Source organism: Hordeum vulgare, chromosome 4H, assembly GCF_904849725.1.
Source record: "Hordeum vulgare subsp. vulgare chromosome 4H, MorexV3_pseudomolecules_assembly, whole genome shotgun sequence".
NCBI classification, from domain to species: Eukaryota; Viridiplantae; Streptophyta; class Magnoliopsida; order Poales; family Poaceae; genus Hordeum; species Hordeum vulgare.
This window is the reverse complement of record NC_058521.1, coordinates 405,353,758-405,370,895: the sequence shown is the minus strand read 5'-3', so window position 1 is coordinate 405,370,895 and position 17,138 is coordinate 405,353,758.

Here is a 17,138-nt window from a genome sequence, read left to right as displayed (position 1 = left end):
GTTGACCAACCGGCTTGCGGACTGTGACCGGGTGAGGAGTGGGTTGTGGGAGGCAGGGTGTTGGTACCTGAGGCTCTTACAAGTTAAGTTTCGAATGGGCCGCGCAGCATGGCCAGACCCGGCCTACCCCTTGTCAATTTTTCCTATCCGCCCCGCCCCTTTGCTTGTGCCCCCACCGGTCAGAAAGTGAGGTTGTGGTCTATAGGCGGGGAAGGGTTAGTCCGCGGGGGAGGGGTATAGTACCTTGTCTAGCCGGGGAGGGATTGGGTGGGCCGGCCAGTCCCCGGGCCGGCTGAGCCGGTACGGGGGCGGTCGATGAAATGGAATAATAACTATGCCATAAATAGGAATGAAAAGCCAGTCCATGAATCCTGCACGGGGGTGCCGGCTGTTCATTGATTTTCTCAAAAGGAGGCGATACATACATACACTTGCTTCAACTGTAAAACGGGTGGAGGAGCTCCGCATTCCACGGGAGCTTCGTCTCGGAGCCGGAGGCATCCTTCTTGTTCTTTCTTGGCTTCTGCTCATCGATCAGGCAGTAGGCGTTGTTGCTTAGCGCTTTGCTGATGATGAAGGGGCCCTCCAATGTGGTGGACAACTTGTGTTGGTTGGCTGTCTGTTGGATCAGCCGGAGCACGAGGACACCCTCTCGGAATGAGAGGGGCTTGAACCGGCGGCTGTGATAACAGTCCAGACCCTGCTGGTAAATGGATGACCTGGACAGCGCCAGCTCACGCGCCTCCTTGAGGAGGTTGACGCCGTATTCTTGAACTTCTTTGGGGCTAGCCTCTGTGTAGAGGATGACTCACGCGAGTGGAACTCGACGTCGATGGAGATGATTGCTTTGGCCCCATATACCAGGAAGAAGGGGGTGAAACCGGTTGACCGGTTGGGCGTGGTCCGCGGGCTCCATAGCACAGCCAGCAGTTCCTCGGCCTAGGCGTTCGTCGAGTGCTCCAGCAGCTCGACCAGACGGGGATTTAGGCCGGCCAAGATGAGGTCGTTGGCCTGCTCCACCTGCCGTTTGACTGCGGATGGGCTACGGATGCAAGGTCAAGCCGGATTCCCTGCGTGTCGCAGTAGTGAGCGAGCGTGCCCTTGGGGAAATTGGTGCCATTGTCGGTGATGATGGTGTTGTGGAGGCCGTAGAAGACGATGATGTCCTTGATAAATGTGATAGTCATCGGGCCATCAAGATTCTTAATTGGCCTGTCCATGATCCACTTTGTGAATTTGTCAACGGCCATCAGGCGGTGCGTCACGCCACATCAGGCGGTCTTGAACAAGCCCACCATGTCCAGACCCCAGACGACAAAAGTCCATGTGAGCGGGATGGTTTGCACGGTTGAGGCCAGATGGTGACTACGCGTCTTGAAGTAATGTATGTTGTTGCACTTGTCGGCCAGCTCTTTCGCGTCCTTCAGGGCAGACGGAAAGTAGAATCCATGGTGGAACGCCTTGGTCACCAGGGAGCGAGAGGCAGCATGGTGGCCATGCTTGCCCTGGTGGATGTCGAGGAGGATTTTGTGGCCTTTCTCTGCCACAATGCAACGCTGGAACACCCCACACACGCTGCGCTTGATGAGATAATTGTTGATGATGGTGTAGGCGGCGGAACGCCGTTGGATTTGTCGGCCTCGACCTCGTCAGCAGGAAGTTTGCCGCTTTTGATGTAGTCGGGGAAGGGTTGCGCCCAGGATGGGGCCGTGACCACAGTTAGCACGATCACCGTGGTTGGGCTTCTTGGGGTGGGGTCAATAGCCAGCACGCCGGCTGCCGCGATACCCTAGCCGGATAGGGTGGGCCCCGAGGCGAGGCCGAGAGCCCCGGGGCTGGGGGAGCAACCCCTAGGCCGGCTGGACCAGCTGGTAAGTTGGCACGGGCCGCGGCCGAAGGGCCGGTGGCAGCAACCCCTGTGGCGGGGCATTCCCCGAGTAGGCGTCGGCAGCCCCCGCGACTGGCGGAGCAGCCCTCGGACCTGTCGGGATGAAGATGGACTCGGACTCTGGAGATGGCATAATGGAGGGCTTACGCATGTGCTTGAGGGATAAGCCGGACGAGATGGGTTTCCGGGTGGAGCCGATCTTATCGAGCGTGTCGGTGGCCTCGTTGCTGGCTCGAAGAACATGGTGGAACCCGCAGCCTTCAAAACCACCAGTCAGCTACTAGAACAAGAAGCGATAGCTAGCCAAGTTCGCGTCTCTAGCGTCCCACTCGCTGGTGACTTGGTGCACCACCAGGTCAGAGTCGCCGAAGCATAGAATGCGTCGGACGCCAATCTCCCTGGCTAGCCGGAGGCCGTGGGTGAGCGCTTCGTAGTCCACAACGTTGTTCGAGAAGGCAAAGTGGATCTGCAGGACATACTGTAGTTGGTCCCCCTTCACGGAAGTGAGGACAATGCCAGCCCCAAGGCCGGTGCGCATCTTCGATGCATCTATGTGCATGTGCCAATGGGTGGAGTCGGGAGGCAAAGACAGGTACTTCATCTCCTCCCAATTGACGAGGAAATCTGCCAAGGCCTCGGACTTGACGATGGTGCAGGACTCGTAGGTGATGTGGTGGTCGGCCAGTTGGATGGACCACTTGACGATCCGGCCGGACGCGTCCCGGTTGCCCTTGATCTCCCCGAGGGGAGCGCGCTCAACACCGTGATCGGGTGCTCCTGGAAGTAGGGCTTGAGCTTCCGGGCCGCCAAGAACACGCCGTAACACATCTTCTCGTAGTGAGGGTAGTTTTTCTTGGAGGCGGACAGCACCTCGCTCGGATAGTAGACCGGTTGTTGGACCGGCTGGCTCGGCCCGGCTCCGAGACCTCGACGGCCATGACGAGGTTCACTATGCGGCTGGTCCCCATGATGTAGAGCAGCATCAGCTCCTTGTCAGCCGGCACGGCCAGCACGGGTGCGGTGGTTAGCACGCGCTTGAGATCACGCAGGGCCTCATCCGCCTAGTCGCTCCACACAAATTTGTCTGCTTTCTTGGGCATACGATAGAGGGGGAGGGCCTTCTCTTTGAGTCGGCTGATGAGGCGATTGAGCGAGGCGAGGAAGCGAGTGATCTTCTGGATGTCGGACATGTTAGTCGACCGATCCATCCACTCGGTGGCCCAGATATTCTCAGTATTGGCCTTGATCCCCTGGTTGGAAATGAGGAAACCAAGGAGCTGGCTAGCTGGGACGCCAAACACGCATTTCTCCGGGTTCAGCCGGATCTCAAACTCGCTTACACTCGCAAACGTCCCTTTGAGATCGTCCAGGAGGGTTCAGATCTTCTTGGTCTTGACCACAACATCATCCACGTAGACGTGCACGTTGCAACCAAGCTGCATGTAGAGGCGTCACTGCATGCAGCACTAGAAGGTGGCGCTAGCATTTTTCAGCCCGAACGCCATGGTGATGTAACAAAAAGCCCCAGAGCGTGTGATGAAAGCTGTTTTAATTTGATTGGCCGGATTAAGCTTAATCTAGTGGTATCCTGAGTAGGCATCCAGGAAGGACAATAGCTCGTAGCCGGCGGTTGGGTCGATCTATCGCCGCTCCTCGGTGACGACGAGGGATTCGGCCAGCTTAGAGCCGGCTAAAGCACACTCGGTCGACTTCTTGTAGTTGCCGGTGATGGTGATGATGTCATGCGGGCCGGCAACTTCATGTTCACATAGCATAGTGGGTGGCGGCCATGAACTTGGCCAGGGCGGGCCGGCCCAAGATAGTCTGATAGGAGCTGGAGAGGTTGATGACCTCAAACCAAATGGGCTTGCGGCGGAAATACTTCGGCAAGACGAACAACATGTCTAGCCGGAGCTTGCCGATCAGGGAGCAGGAGTGGCCTGGAATGATGCCATGGAACACCATTCGAGTCGACTGGAGCTCAGAGTCTAGAAAGCCAAGCTTGTCCACCGTGTCATGGTAGAGGATCTTCATACTGCTACCTCCATTAACGAGAACCCTTGTGAAGCGATAGGTGCTCCGCTTGAAGACGAAGGTGGGGTCAAGGACCAGCATATATCCGCTCAGCATGTCATGACGAGTTAATGGATATACTTCTCGCCCCCGTTGGTTACTCCAAGTGGAAGGTGGAGATGTATTCAGTAGCAGATTTCCCTTACACGGGGACTTTAAGGTTTATCGAACCTGGAGGACTCCAAGGATCAACAAGTAGTTGTCCGCTGCTCTGACGCTAGCCGAAGACGTGGACCTGCACACACAGCAAATAACTTTGCTCCCAACGAGTACAGAGAGGTTGTCAATCTCTCCGGCCTTGTAATTTGCAAAGGATCAAAAGACAAGCGGGAATAGTGAAAGCGATTGCAACAGAAAAGTAAATAAAACAGTAAATGGTGGAGGTGTAAACAATGGTGGTAATATGGATCAGAGTCCCATGATGTTCACTAGTGGTGTCTCTCTCCCAAAAGACAATAAACAACTATGCATGGGTAAACAAATTACAGCTGGGCAATTGACAGAATTATAAACGCACCGCAATGCTAATCATGCTAGTAGAAAGTTAGAGGCTCAAAAGTAATGGGCAGTACGCCAAGACAAGTAGACCATTTATTCATCAGCATCTACTTACTAATCATCCACCTTGAGATATCTATCCAGAACATCTCGCTGGTATTAAGTTGTGAGCCCCACCCAAAGTGTAAACTCAAAGCAACGGACAACTACATTAACGAACTTTGCGTAAGGTGAACAATCCTTGCAACCGTGGTCACAAGCACCGTTGTTTTCTCCCTGGTGGCAACAGCACATCCCCTAGTCTCATGTTTCTATCACTCAAGCTAGACATCAGGCGACATGAACCCACAATCATGCATAACTCTCCCTCTTGGAGTTACAATCAACTTCTCGGCAAAATCAATAAAAAGCAACGGAGAACATGCATGAATTACCCAAGAACATAATATAAAAGGATAATCAAGTATATAACTCATCACAATTTGAACATAATCTCATAATCCATCGGATTCCAGCAAACCAAGCATAGCAATAGAAGGAAAATTACATAGATGCCTTAATCATGTAGGGCAGCTCACATGGGCTAAACATTGAAGCACAAGATTGGAGAGAAAACATCACATAGCTATTGGTCATGGAATCATGGTCCAAGGAGGACTACTCACGGCACGTTCGGTAAGCGTCCATGGAGGTGGAGAAGCTCCCAGAGGTCAATCCTCCCTCCGGCAGGGTGCGAGGAAGAGGTCTTCTGGCGCTCCTGATCTCGGAAGCGTTGCGGCGGCAGAACGATGGAGAAATTCATGATTCTGGATCTGATGGAAGGGTTTCCTATCGGAGAGGTAAATATAGGCCGAAGGAGCGCACTAGAGGATGTGGGCCCCACCCAGGCGGCCTGGTGGCGCGGCCAGGGGTGACCCGCGCAGGGAGGCTGCCTCGGAAAGCCCTGCCCCCCTCTGGCCCACCTTTGGTGCTCCTGAAGCTTCCGTCATGCTGTTTTTTATATTTTCTTCTCGGGATTTTTGGGACTCTATAAATTGGGGTAAAACTCCCTGCAAAAAAGACATCAGCATACACAAAGTGGCATTGGGTGCACTGAGTTAGTAGGTTAGTCCAAATATGTGTAAAAAGATATAAAAGTGTAGCTACACATATAACAATGTTACCCAAAAGATCTTGGAACAAGCAGAAATTATAGATACGTTTGGGACGTATCAACATCCCCAAGCTTAATTCCTACTCGTCCTCGAGTAGGTAAATGATAACACAAATAATTTCTATGGTGACATGCCAACACACATATAAGAACTACAAAGTAAAGCAAGTAAGGTATGCAATTCCAGTGAAGTCAATAACAAGCAAGAGTCTATATTTAATATTGAAAATAGCAAAGTAAGTACATAAAGGTGCAACAAGGTTGTCAGAATCATGATTCTGAATCGGATCGGAGCTCCGTTTGTAGGATCATGAATGATAGAATCATAACTACTAGGATCGTAGAAACTTAGATTCTATGAGCAAAATCATAGAATCGAAGGGACTAGTTTTGATCGTAAAGTCGTAAGATTCTAAGACTTGAGTCACGATTCTGACAACGTGCAAGAGCTCTCGTTGTCCGTGACTCGAATGTATCCAAATGGTTGTTTGCGTGCAAGAAGTGGGAGATGGGTTTAGAGCATAAAAAAAATTGTAGTTTAATTGAGAACTCAATCTACTAAAAACTTCACACCTAGTCTCCTTTGGAATCTTATTTTGACTCATCCCCACAACACTAGTCAGGCACAAGTCAAAATGATCCTTTCCCTTTCGACTTTGAGCACGACTTTGAGCACTCATGCAATGGATGAGCGCAAGCAAGATATGTTGGCACTGAGGATGGCAAAGAGAATAATGATGGGGAAGGAAGACAAAAAAGGTGTTAAAGGCTCACATCAATGAGGACAACCATGTCGAGAGAAAGCCAAATGATAGATATGATGTGAGGAGTAGGGATTTCCATGCAACGGATGCACATATGAGCTAAGGTAAGCTCTCCAATGGAACTAGTGGGGGTGCATCCAACTTGCTTTCTCATGAAGACCTAGATCTCATTTGAGGAGGCTCATCATTGGAATATACAAGCCAAGTTCTATAGTGTAAGGGTCCCCACATAGTTATGCATGAACGATAATCTCTATGGAGTACAAATATAACAATGGAGTACGAGTGTGCATCTTTCAAAAGGAATAGTAGTGTTACCCCCTTCTCTCTTTTTTTCTCTTTTTTCTCTTTTTTGTGTGGCCTCTTCGGCTCTTTCTATTTACCTCTCATTTGTCCTCTTTGGGATCTTTTCATGTGTCCTCTTTGGGATCTTTTAATTTTTCCTCTTTGGGATCTTTTCCTCACTTAAGGGCAACACTCTATGTTATACAAGAATAAAAATAAGATCTTCACACTTTTTAAGAAGTAGTCAACATAAAGACAAGTGAAAACTATCATGATGTATGCAAAAGTATGCCTCTGCGAGTGTACCAGGATATGCAATGAAACTAGCGTGTCATGTAGCAATAATAAGGGCAAGGCCCAACTAGCATGCGGCTCCTCGATCAAGAAAAAGCATGTATGATATGAAGATCAAGTCATGAGATGGTGGATGTTGCATGGCAATGTATCTCGGAAAGGCTATGGAAATGCCTTAATAGGTAGGTATGGTGGTTGTTTTGAGGAAGGATATAATGAGGCTTAGGATGACAGAGCGTATCATGCCAAGGGTTTGGATGCACCGGCGAAGTTTGCACCAACTCTCAAGATGAGAAAGGGCAATGCACGGTACCGAAGAGGCTAGCAAAATATGGATGGTGGAAGTGCCAACAATCGAATACTCGCATTAATCCGAAGAACTCATGCACCTATTGTTGGTAACTCTCTATCTAGTCAGAAGACTCACAAAGAAACAAGTACCCCGAGGAGGAGTGTTTGGGGGTTTGGTTATCCTTGCGCATCCTCGACCCATGATAACGTGAGGGTACTCTATATATTCCAACCCCTCCAGAGGTTAGCGATCCATCTAGTAGCTGGAGTTCTCAACTAATTTTTTTTATTTTGAAAAACACACGGATTTCCAAAAATACGACAGCTATCACTAATAGGCTCAAGCCCTTGACACCAATATTCCAAACATTACTCAAATTAATACCTCAAAACTATTGCAAGTTACTACTATACTTAAATAGCAACCTCAGTTACCTACTCATGAAAGACACCTAACTCAGTGCAACAAGCCAACTATCTAAACAAGATAAGCATGATAACTCAAGAGAGTTCCAAAAGTAACCTAAATAAAAGCTCTTAAAAAGATAAAGCATGAAAACTAAGAGCTAAGCATGAGAAAAGCCATGAAAAGATAAAGAACACACAAAAAGATAAGCATGAAAATCTATGTTGTGTTCTAGGGCGGAGTGGAGCGTGTTTCTCTCCCAAACAAAGAAGGCTAGGTTCCAACTTGTTATGAACATCAAGCAAAACTAAAACAAACTAAAAAAGTAAAGAGCGGGACGCTCCAAGCATAGCACATAACATATGAAGTGATAAAAATATAGCATGGAGAAGGACGAACTAATGATTGTTGATGGAGAAGGGGATGCACGGGGGCATCCCCAACCTTAGACGCTTGAGTCTCCTTCAATATTTCTTGGGGGTGCATGGGGGCATCCCCAAGCTTGAGTGCTTGACACTCCTGGATCTTCTTTCATCATCTTCCATCGCATACTTGAAAACTCCCTTCATACGAAACTCATCATAAGCTGATTAGAGTGGTCAGTACCCATAATAAAATAATTTATTCTCTACTGGAAATAAAGATTTTGATAAATAGCTACTGTTTATCAAGATTTCCAAAAGGTTTTTGCAAAGGAAAAGCAAGCTTAAGATTTGCAAAATGATGAAAATGCAAAACGTGGCAGAATTTGTGAAAAACAGAACAACAGGTAGTAAATAATTTTTTTCGGGGCACTTCTGTAACTCAAATCAAAAAACTCAGAACAGATGCCAGAAATACAATTATATAGAGCATAATTTCAAAAATATTCATATCAAAAAGACGATCTTGTGAGTTTTGGCAAATTTATCCGTCAAGCAGACAGAATCTGTTTCTGGACAGCATGTCACAACTTTTGAACTTTCTTGCAATCGGAGGCTAAAACTTGGCACAAATCTTGAAAATAAAGATACAATGATGTTGCTACAGTAGTAACAAGCATCAAGACCACTAAAACTGAAAGTAAAAACAAATTGGGTTGCCTCCCAACAAGCGATTTCTTTTATGCCTTTGAGCTAGGCATGATGCAAAAAGAAGGATCAAAATTCTCCAAAGTCATTGGAATCATCAAAACCTTCAAACGGATCATGAACAAGTTCATCCTTATTTTTCCTAGGGAATGGGTGCGTACATTTCGCTTTGCCATGTAAGCGTATGTGTCCTTTACCTATATCAATGAAGCCTTTCATGACTCGGAGGAAGTACCTTCCAAGCACTATGTTTCCTTGGTTGGGCTTCATGATGAAGAAATCAACCATTGCATTCCTTTTAGAGAATGTAACCTGGACATCTTTTACCTTTCCCTGGGTCTCACAAATATCCCCATTGGCATGTTCATGATAAGATAAAAAAAATCTATGTTTAAAAAGCTTAGAGAATCATAAACAACTTTTGGCATTGTAGAAACCATGGATCCAATATCACAATAAGCAAGGAAGTCTTTGTTAGAGATGTTAATTCTAACAAAAGGCTCCCAGTCATCATCTATTTTCAAAATCTTTTTCTTATCAACCATGGGTTTCTCTCTTTCTCTTAAGTCTAGAGCATCTATTCTTCTTTCAATGGTAGCAAGTCTATCTATAATAGTGTCAAATCTACGATCATAAGCAAGGTAATTAGATAGACCATGCATACTATCAAGAGCTCTAGCCTCATCACACTCTAAAAAATCTCCTTTAGCTATAATATCAAGAGAGTGTTTACACCATATAAAAATACCATGATAAAAATTTCTAAGCACAATTTTGATAGGTATCCAAGGCATAATTATTTTATGTGCTTCAGAAATTCTATCCCAAGCTTCCTTCATATTTTCTCCATTCTTTTGATGGAAATCTAGGACCTCAGATTACCTCAAAGCATCAATCCCTAACATGCTGGACTAAGCAGAAAGAAAATCAATTAAATTTCTGTGGTTTTTGGTATAAGACTCTAAAGCAAAAACTAGAAAACAAACTAACAAGACTAAAAGCAAAGGTAAAAGATAGCGTGCAACTCCCCTATCTTGAAGATTGCAGTCCCCGGCAACGGCACCATAAATTTGCTTGATGACGAGTTGATGGATATACTTCTCTCCCCTCTTTGGTTACCCCAAGTGGAAGGTGGAGATGTAGTCAGCAGCAGATTTCCCTTGCACATGGACTATAAGGTTTATCAAAACAAGAGGACTCCGAGGATCAACAAGTAGGTGTCCGCTGCTCTGGCGCTAGAAGAAGATGTGGACATGCGCACACAACAAATAACTTTGCTCCCAACGAGTACAGAGAGGTTGTCAATCTCGCCGGCCTTGTTGTTTGCAAAGGATCAAAACACAAGCAGGAATAGTGATAGTGATTGCAACGGAAAAGTAAATAAAACAGTAAATGGTGGAGGTGTAAACAATGGTGGTAATATGGACCTGAGTCACATGATGTTCACTAGTGGTGTCTCTCTCCCAAAAGACGATAAACAACTATGCATGGGTAAACAAATTACAGCTGGGCAATTGACAGAATTATAAACGCACCGCAATGCTAATCGTGCTAGTAGAAATTTAGAGGCTCAAAAGTAATGGGCAGTACGCCAAGATAAGTAGACCCTTTATTCATCAGCATCTATACTAATCATCCACCTTGAGATCTCTATCCAGAACATCTCGCTGGTATTAAGTTGCGAGCCCCACCCAAAGTGTAAACTCAAAGCAATGGACAATTGCATTAACGAACTTTGCGTAAGGTAAACAATCCTTGCAACCCTGGTCACAAGTGACGTCAGCTGTGCTTCCCTGGCGATGGCTCCAGAAAAGTGTTGATCCTGCAATCTCTAGTGTTAGCTAGACGAATGCTTATGACAACGAACCTTCTCCTGCAACGGCACCAGAAGACTGCTACTAGCACTCCCCAGCAATGAAACTGGAAGAATGTTGTTGATGGCCCACCAGCGCGTGGGTTCGCAGCAGTTTTCGAGGGTAGAGTATTCGACCCAATTTGTTGGTTTGCATGACGGGAGGTGAGAGTATACTCTCAAGTATTAGCAGCTGAATTTGTCAGATTCAACCACACCTGAAAGATTAGTATCTACAAGCACAGTAGTAACAGCAAAGTAGCGAGTAACGGCAATGTAACGAGCAATAGCAGTGGCAAGGAACAGCAGTAGTGACAGCAGTAGCAAGTAGCAAAAGTAGCAAGGGACAGTAGTAGCAACAGTAGCAGTATAGCAAAACAAGTAACAGCAGTGGCAACAGTAGTAGTAGCAGCAGCAGAGCAAGACAAGTAACAGCAGTAGCAACAGTAGTAGCAGCAGCAGAAGAGCAAGACAAGTAACAGCAGTAGTAGGACAAACTCGTAGGCAATGGGTCGGTGATTTGTTTGGATGATATTCATCATGCAACAGCTATAACATGGAGAGATATGTGGCTAGCTCCCGTTCGTCAATGTGACATAGGCATGCATTCCGTGTGTCGTCATCGTGCTTAGGGAAAAGAACTTGCATGACATCTATTGTCATCCCTCCCGTGGCAGCGGGGTCCAAAAGGAAACTACGGGATATTAAGGTTCTCCTTTTAATAAAGAACCAGACCAACGCATTAGCACTTGGTGAACACATGAACTCCTCAAACTATGGTCACCACCAGGAGTGGTTCCGGTTATTGTCACTCCAGGGTTGCCGGATCATAACACATAGTAGGTAACTACAACTTGCAAGATCAGATCTAAAACACACATATATTGGTGACAACATAATAATTTCAGATCTGAAATCATGGCACTCGGGCCCTAGTGACAAGCATTAAGCATGGCAAAGTAGTAGCAACATCAAATCTCAGAACATAGTGGATACTAGGGATCAATCCCCATCAAAACTAACTCGATTACATGATAGATCTCATCCTACTCATCACCGCCCAGCGAGCCTACGAATAGATTACTCACGAATGACGAAGAGCTTCATGGAGTTGGAGAGGGAAGAAGCTTGATGATAACGATGGCGACGATTTCCCCTCTCCGGAGCCCAAGACGGGCTCCAGATCTGCCCTCCAGATGAAGAACAGGTGGTGGCGGCGCCTCCGTGTCGAAAACGCGACGAAAACTTCTCTTTTTATTTTTTCTGGGACGAAAGACAACTTACAGAGCTAGAATTGGGGGCGGCAGGTGCCTGTGGGCCCCACAAGCCTGCCCACCGCCACCAGGGGGTGGTGGCAGAGCAGGGGCTTGTGGCCCATTGGCCCACCCCTTGAGATGGAACTTGGCGCAGATATTTTTGATATTTTCCAAAACTACTCCCCGTAAATTTTCAGGACGTTTGGAGTACTTTGATTTCTGCACAAAAATAACACCAAGGCAATTCTACTGAAAACAGCGTCAGTCCAGGTTAGTTCCATTCAAATCATGCAAATTATAGTCCAAAACAAGGGCAAAAGAGTTTGGAAAAGTAGATACGTTGGAGACGTATCAACAAGCACCATTGTTTTCTCCCTGGTGGCAACAACACATCCCCTAGTTTCATGTTTCTGTCACTCAAGCTAGACATTAGGGGGAATGAACCCACAATCATGCATAACGCTCCCTCTTGGAGTTACAATCTACTACTCGGCCAAAGCAATAAAAAGCAATGGAGAACATGCATGAGTTACCCAAGAACATAATGCAAAAGGATAAACAAATATATAACTCATCACAATCTAAACATAATCTCATAATCCATCGGATCCCAGCAAACCGAGCATAGCAATAGTAGGAAAACTACATAGATGCCTTGATCATGTAGGGAAGCTCACAAGGGCTAAACATTGAAGCACAAGATTGGGGAGAAGACATCTCATAGATACTGGTCATGGACCCATGGTCCAAGGAGGACTACTCACGGCACGTCTGGAAGCGTCCATGGCGGTGGACAAGCTCACAGAGGTCAATCCTCCATCTGGCAGGGTGCCGGGAAGAGGTCTTCTGGCGCTCCCGATCTCGGAAGCGTTGCGGCGGCAGAACGATGGAGAAATTCACGATTCTAGATCTGATGGAAGGGTTTCCTATCGGAGAGGTAAATATAGGCCGAAGGAGGGCACCAGAGGAGGTGGGCCCCACCCAAGTGGCCTGGTGGCACGGCTAGGGGGTGACCCCCGCAGGGAGGCCGCGTGGGCAAGCCCTGGCCTACCTTTGGTGCTCGTGAAGCTTCCGTCATGCTGATTTTAATATATTTTTCTCGGGATTTTTGGGACTCTGTAAATTGGGGTAAAAGTCCCTGCAAAAAAGACATCAGCACATAGAAACTGGCACTGGGTGCACTGATTTAGTAGGTTAGTCCAAATATGTGTAAAAGATATAAAAGTGTAACAAAACATATAACTATGTCACCAAAAAGATCATGGAACAAGCAGAAATTATAGATACGTTTGGGACGTATTTGCATTGGCATCATGGCCGAGTAATTGTCGCTTCCCCAAGTGATGGGTTTGTCCGACCAGTGCATGTAGTGGGGGACTAGACGCATGATGGCATTGACCTCCAGCGCACGCATGTGCTGGTTGTGCTTGTCGTTGTCTTTGGTGGTGAAAACAACGTAGGTCATGTCCAGCTGGGGATCGTCATCCGGGCGTCGCCGGCTCCCAGAGCGGGCGGCGGCATCGGTAGTGGTGGCGCGGGCGGTAGAGCATCACCCAAGCGCGATCTTGGTGAACCAGCTACACTGGCGAGCCATGTGCGTAGCCGGCTTGGCCCCGCTATGGAACTTGCAGGGGCCATCGAGCATAGACTCGAAGGTGTACTTGGGCTGCCAAGGCTGCTTGCCCTTGTTGGTACGCTGACGCATGTTGGAGCTCGGGCCGTCAGCCATGTCGCCGTCCTCGACGGCGGCGACCTGCGGGCTGCCATAACGGGCATTCGGTTGGTCAGTTTTATGCTTACCCTGATCCAGCTAGGATCGGCCAGCTGCTTGGGCAGTAGCCAGTTTGGCCAAGGTTGGCTTGCCGTCCGCGTCGACGAGCATAGGGAGCTTCATGGAAGACTTGGCCATGGCGTACTCGTCGACAACGGCCATCACTTGTGCCTGGGTTGTCGGTTCCCGACGCATGAGCTTGTGCTTGAGGAGGGTGCCGTCTTGGCACTCATCGATAAAGTACTGGATCGCCTGCACCTCATGGACGCCCTCGCGGGAGTTGTGGAGCTTGGTCCACCGTGTGAGGTTGTCGCGGAGGAGCTAGGTCGGGCCCTGTACGCACAGGGAGAGCTCGCGGGGCCGGCCAGGGCGCTTGTACGTGCTGGTGAAATTGCGTACAAACACCTCCTGGAATTCTAGCCGGTTGAAGCTGCCGGTTGGCACGCTGTTAAGCTAGGTCTGGGCCGAGCCGAGTAGCATGAGGGGCGCGTAGCATATTGCCACGCGTTTGTTGCCTCTTGCGATGCCGACAGCGGTGTAGTCGGTCAACCAATCTTTAGGCTTGGTCGAGCCATTGTACTTTGGGTGTCATGCACCAAGGTGAAGCCCTTGGGGAACGGTTCCTTCAGGATGCATGGCCCGAAATAGGGCGGGCCAGCAGTGCTCTCCTCCTCGGCAGCCTAAGACTCCGCAAGGCGCTCCAGGCGGAAATGAGTGTCCTGGTCGTCCAGCTGACGTGGGCCGACGCGTTCGGTCACCGGGCGATGAGCCGCCGGTTTCTCGACCGCCCGGTCGCGGTCTCCGTGGTGGTTGCTTCGTGCCGGCTAGCGCTTGCCCTCGCCAGCCGGCTCGTTTGCGCAGCTGTTGACAATCTATGGGCTGCGGTCTCGCCGATCGTGGTTGCTCGCGTGCCGGCTGTTGTGGTGATGATTCGCATTGACAAGCGAAGATGCCTGGTGCGTGTCTCGCCGGGCAGTCATGAGCCGGCGAGGGTCAACGAGGTTGTTGTTGGTCCTAGAGCGAGAACCGGCCTGGTCGCGGAACGACTGGGCCGGCTGCTCATGCTGCATGTTGGCAGCCTCCACAAGAGCGTGGATGCGTTCTAGTTGTGCCTTGTAGGCCGGTCCCTCAAGCTCTCCTAGGTCGCTCAGGGCGGCCCGTGCGTCTGTCATGTTCTTTACACGGGTGTCGTAGACGGGGCCACCGCCAGCTCCTGACTGATGGTGCCGCTGCGGCGCCGGCTTCCCCCGGTCGGCTAGGCCCAGGGGCAGCCGGCGTGAGGTCGTGGGTTGCATCGAACTTGCACAAAGTGGCCTCAAACTCGCGCTAGGTAGCTTCCAACACTTCCGTCTCCACGAGCAGGCGCTAGCAGTGGCTATCTAGTTCCACGGTCGCGGTCGCATGGTCAGCCACAACAGGGATGGGCGTGTGCAGTGTATCCACTACATCATGAAGTGGGGTCCGGTATGTTGATGTACCGCCATGCGATATGGGGGTCATTACCTCTATGCGGGTGCATAGATCATTGAGGTCAGTGGACAGGTCGCCGTTATCAGACAACGGCAGCTCATCGCAGCTGCGCACATCGGTGGGGTACTCTTTGGGGGCGACCACGATATAGACACGATGCGAGCCAAAGGGGACGATGGAGCTGCCGACGAGGAAGTCCGCTTGCTTGAGGTGGTGGGCATCATCGTTGACACAGTCGAGCGCGCCGTAGCGCACGATCAAGATGTGACCACGCGCTCGCCAGAAGGGGTGAAGATCCCGCCTAGAACGTAACTCTAGCCGGCATCGCTGCCGGCCCCAACGTGGGCGCCAACTGTCGTGGTATTTCCGTGGTAGATTCCAGGGGTGGCTTAGATCATGGTTTGGGGCTGACGGGCTTTGGCGACCTCTGGGAAAGGGTGAAGGCGCAAGACACATGACACTGATCTATCCAGGTTCACGGCCCTCCGATGAGGTAAAACCCCTAGTCCCGCGGGTGTGACTATAGGTGATCACAATACAAGGGTGCTCCTCGAGCTACTCATGAGGAATGAGATGGAGCCTTCGTTACCGGTCTCACCGCCTCTGTGAGGTGTGTTACGTGGGGTGTTTTTGTATTCAGGTCCTAGCCAACCCCTCCCTTGGGGGTTGGGGTTCGTCTTTATAGGATAGCCGAAGGTGTATAGTAGTGGGGGGAGGAAGGGGTAGGACCCGGTTGCCAGCCTCTCCAACTGGTCGCGGGGGCCGCCGGCTGTCGAGTCTCATTCGGCGCGGGGCCCGCCAACCGAGCGCCATAGTGGCCAGCATGCTGGTCGTCAGGGAGGTGGTAGGCGCAGGCTTTGCTACAGGGGCTCCACGCCCGGTCAGCCTCAGTTGTGATTAGTGGCCATGTAGCCTTGCCCTGCTCGCATCATGGCACCCTGTAGCCTCGCCGGACGTGTCAACGTGCACTGTAGCCATGTGTGCTCCTGAGTCGTGGGTCTGGTCTTGTCATCGTATGCTGGTACGGGCGGATGAGACGAGCGCTGACCCGCCGGCTATTGTTGTGGCTAATCGGACGTGCCGGTTGTCGCCAGCCGACCAGCAATATGACGGCCGGACGGACCGCTTGTCGCCAATCGGCCCCCAAATGTCTTGGAGTGGGGTTTCCTCCGCTTTGATATACCCACAAGAGATTACCCCATCAATGTCTCATCACATTTTAGAAAGAACTAGTTAATATCAATTTATTGTAGATACTTTTTTATCATCTTTAAATTACATGCGAGACTGAAAATAAGACTATTTTATCAATTATTGTACATGCCCTTAACACCACTTGCACCATGTACTGTTTCATCTGCGAAATTAGGGAACTGTTCTTCTCAAAATCACGGTTTATTTTTTTTGTCATGAACTTCACAAGTGTCATTTCAGAATGCAATTTTATACATTTAAAACTGTATGATGATGGAATTGCATGATGTATTGATCAAGTGCAAGTGCACGTATATATGATGTACAAGGTAGGCCACGACCTCAACTATACAAAACTAGGAGATGTGCCTAATACACAATATGCACATAACACATATACTCAACACCCCCCCCCTCCCCAGTCGAAGCGTCGTCGTTGCTGACGCAAAGACTGGAGCATAACTCCTCGAAAGACGCCGTGGGCAAGCCTTTGGTCATGATATCTGCAAATTGTTGGGACATGGGAACGTGGAGAACACGAACGTGGCCAAGAGTGACCTGATCCCGAACAAAATGAATATCAAGCTCAATGTGATTGGTACGGCGATGATGGACTAGGTTGGCGGAGAGATAGACCGCCGAGACGTTGTCGCAGTAGACCACTGTCGCCTTGGTGACCAGGCACGAGAGCTCAAGAAGAAGTTGACGAAACCAGGAACACTCGGCGACAACATTCACCACAACACGATACTTAGCCTCAGCACTGAACCGGGAGACCGCAGGCTGTCGCTTGGACGATCACGACATGAGTTATGGCCCAAGGAAGACACAGTAACCCGAAGTGGATCACTGTATGTCGGGGCAGCCAGCCCA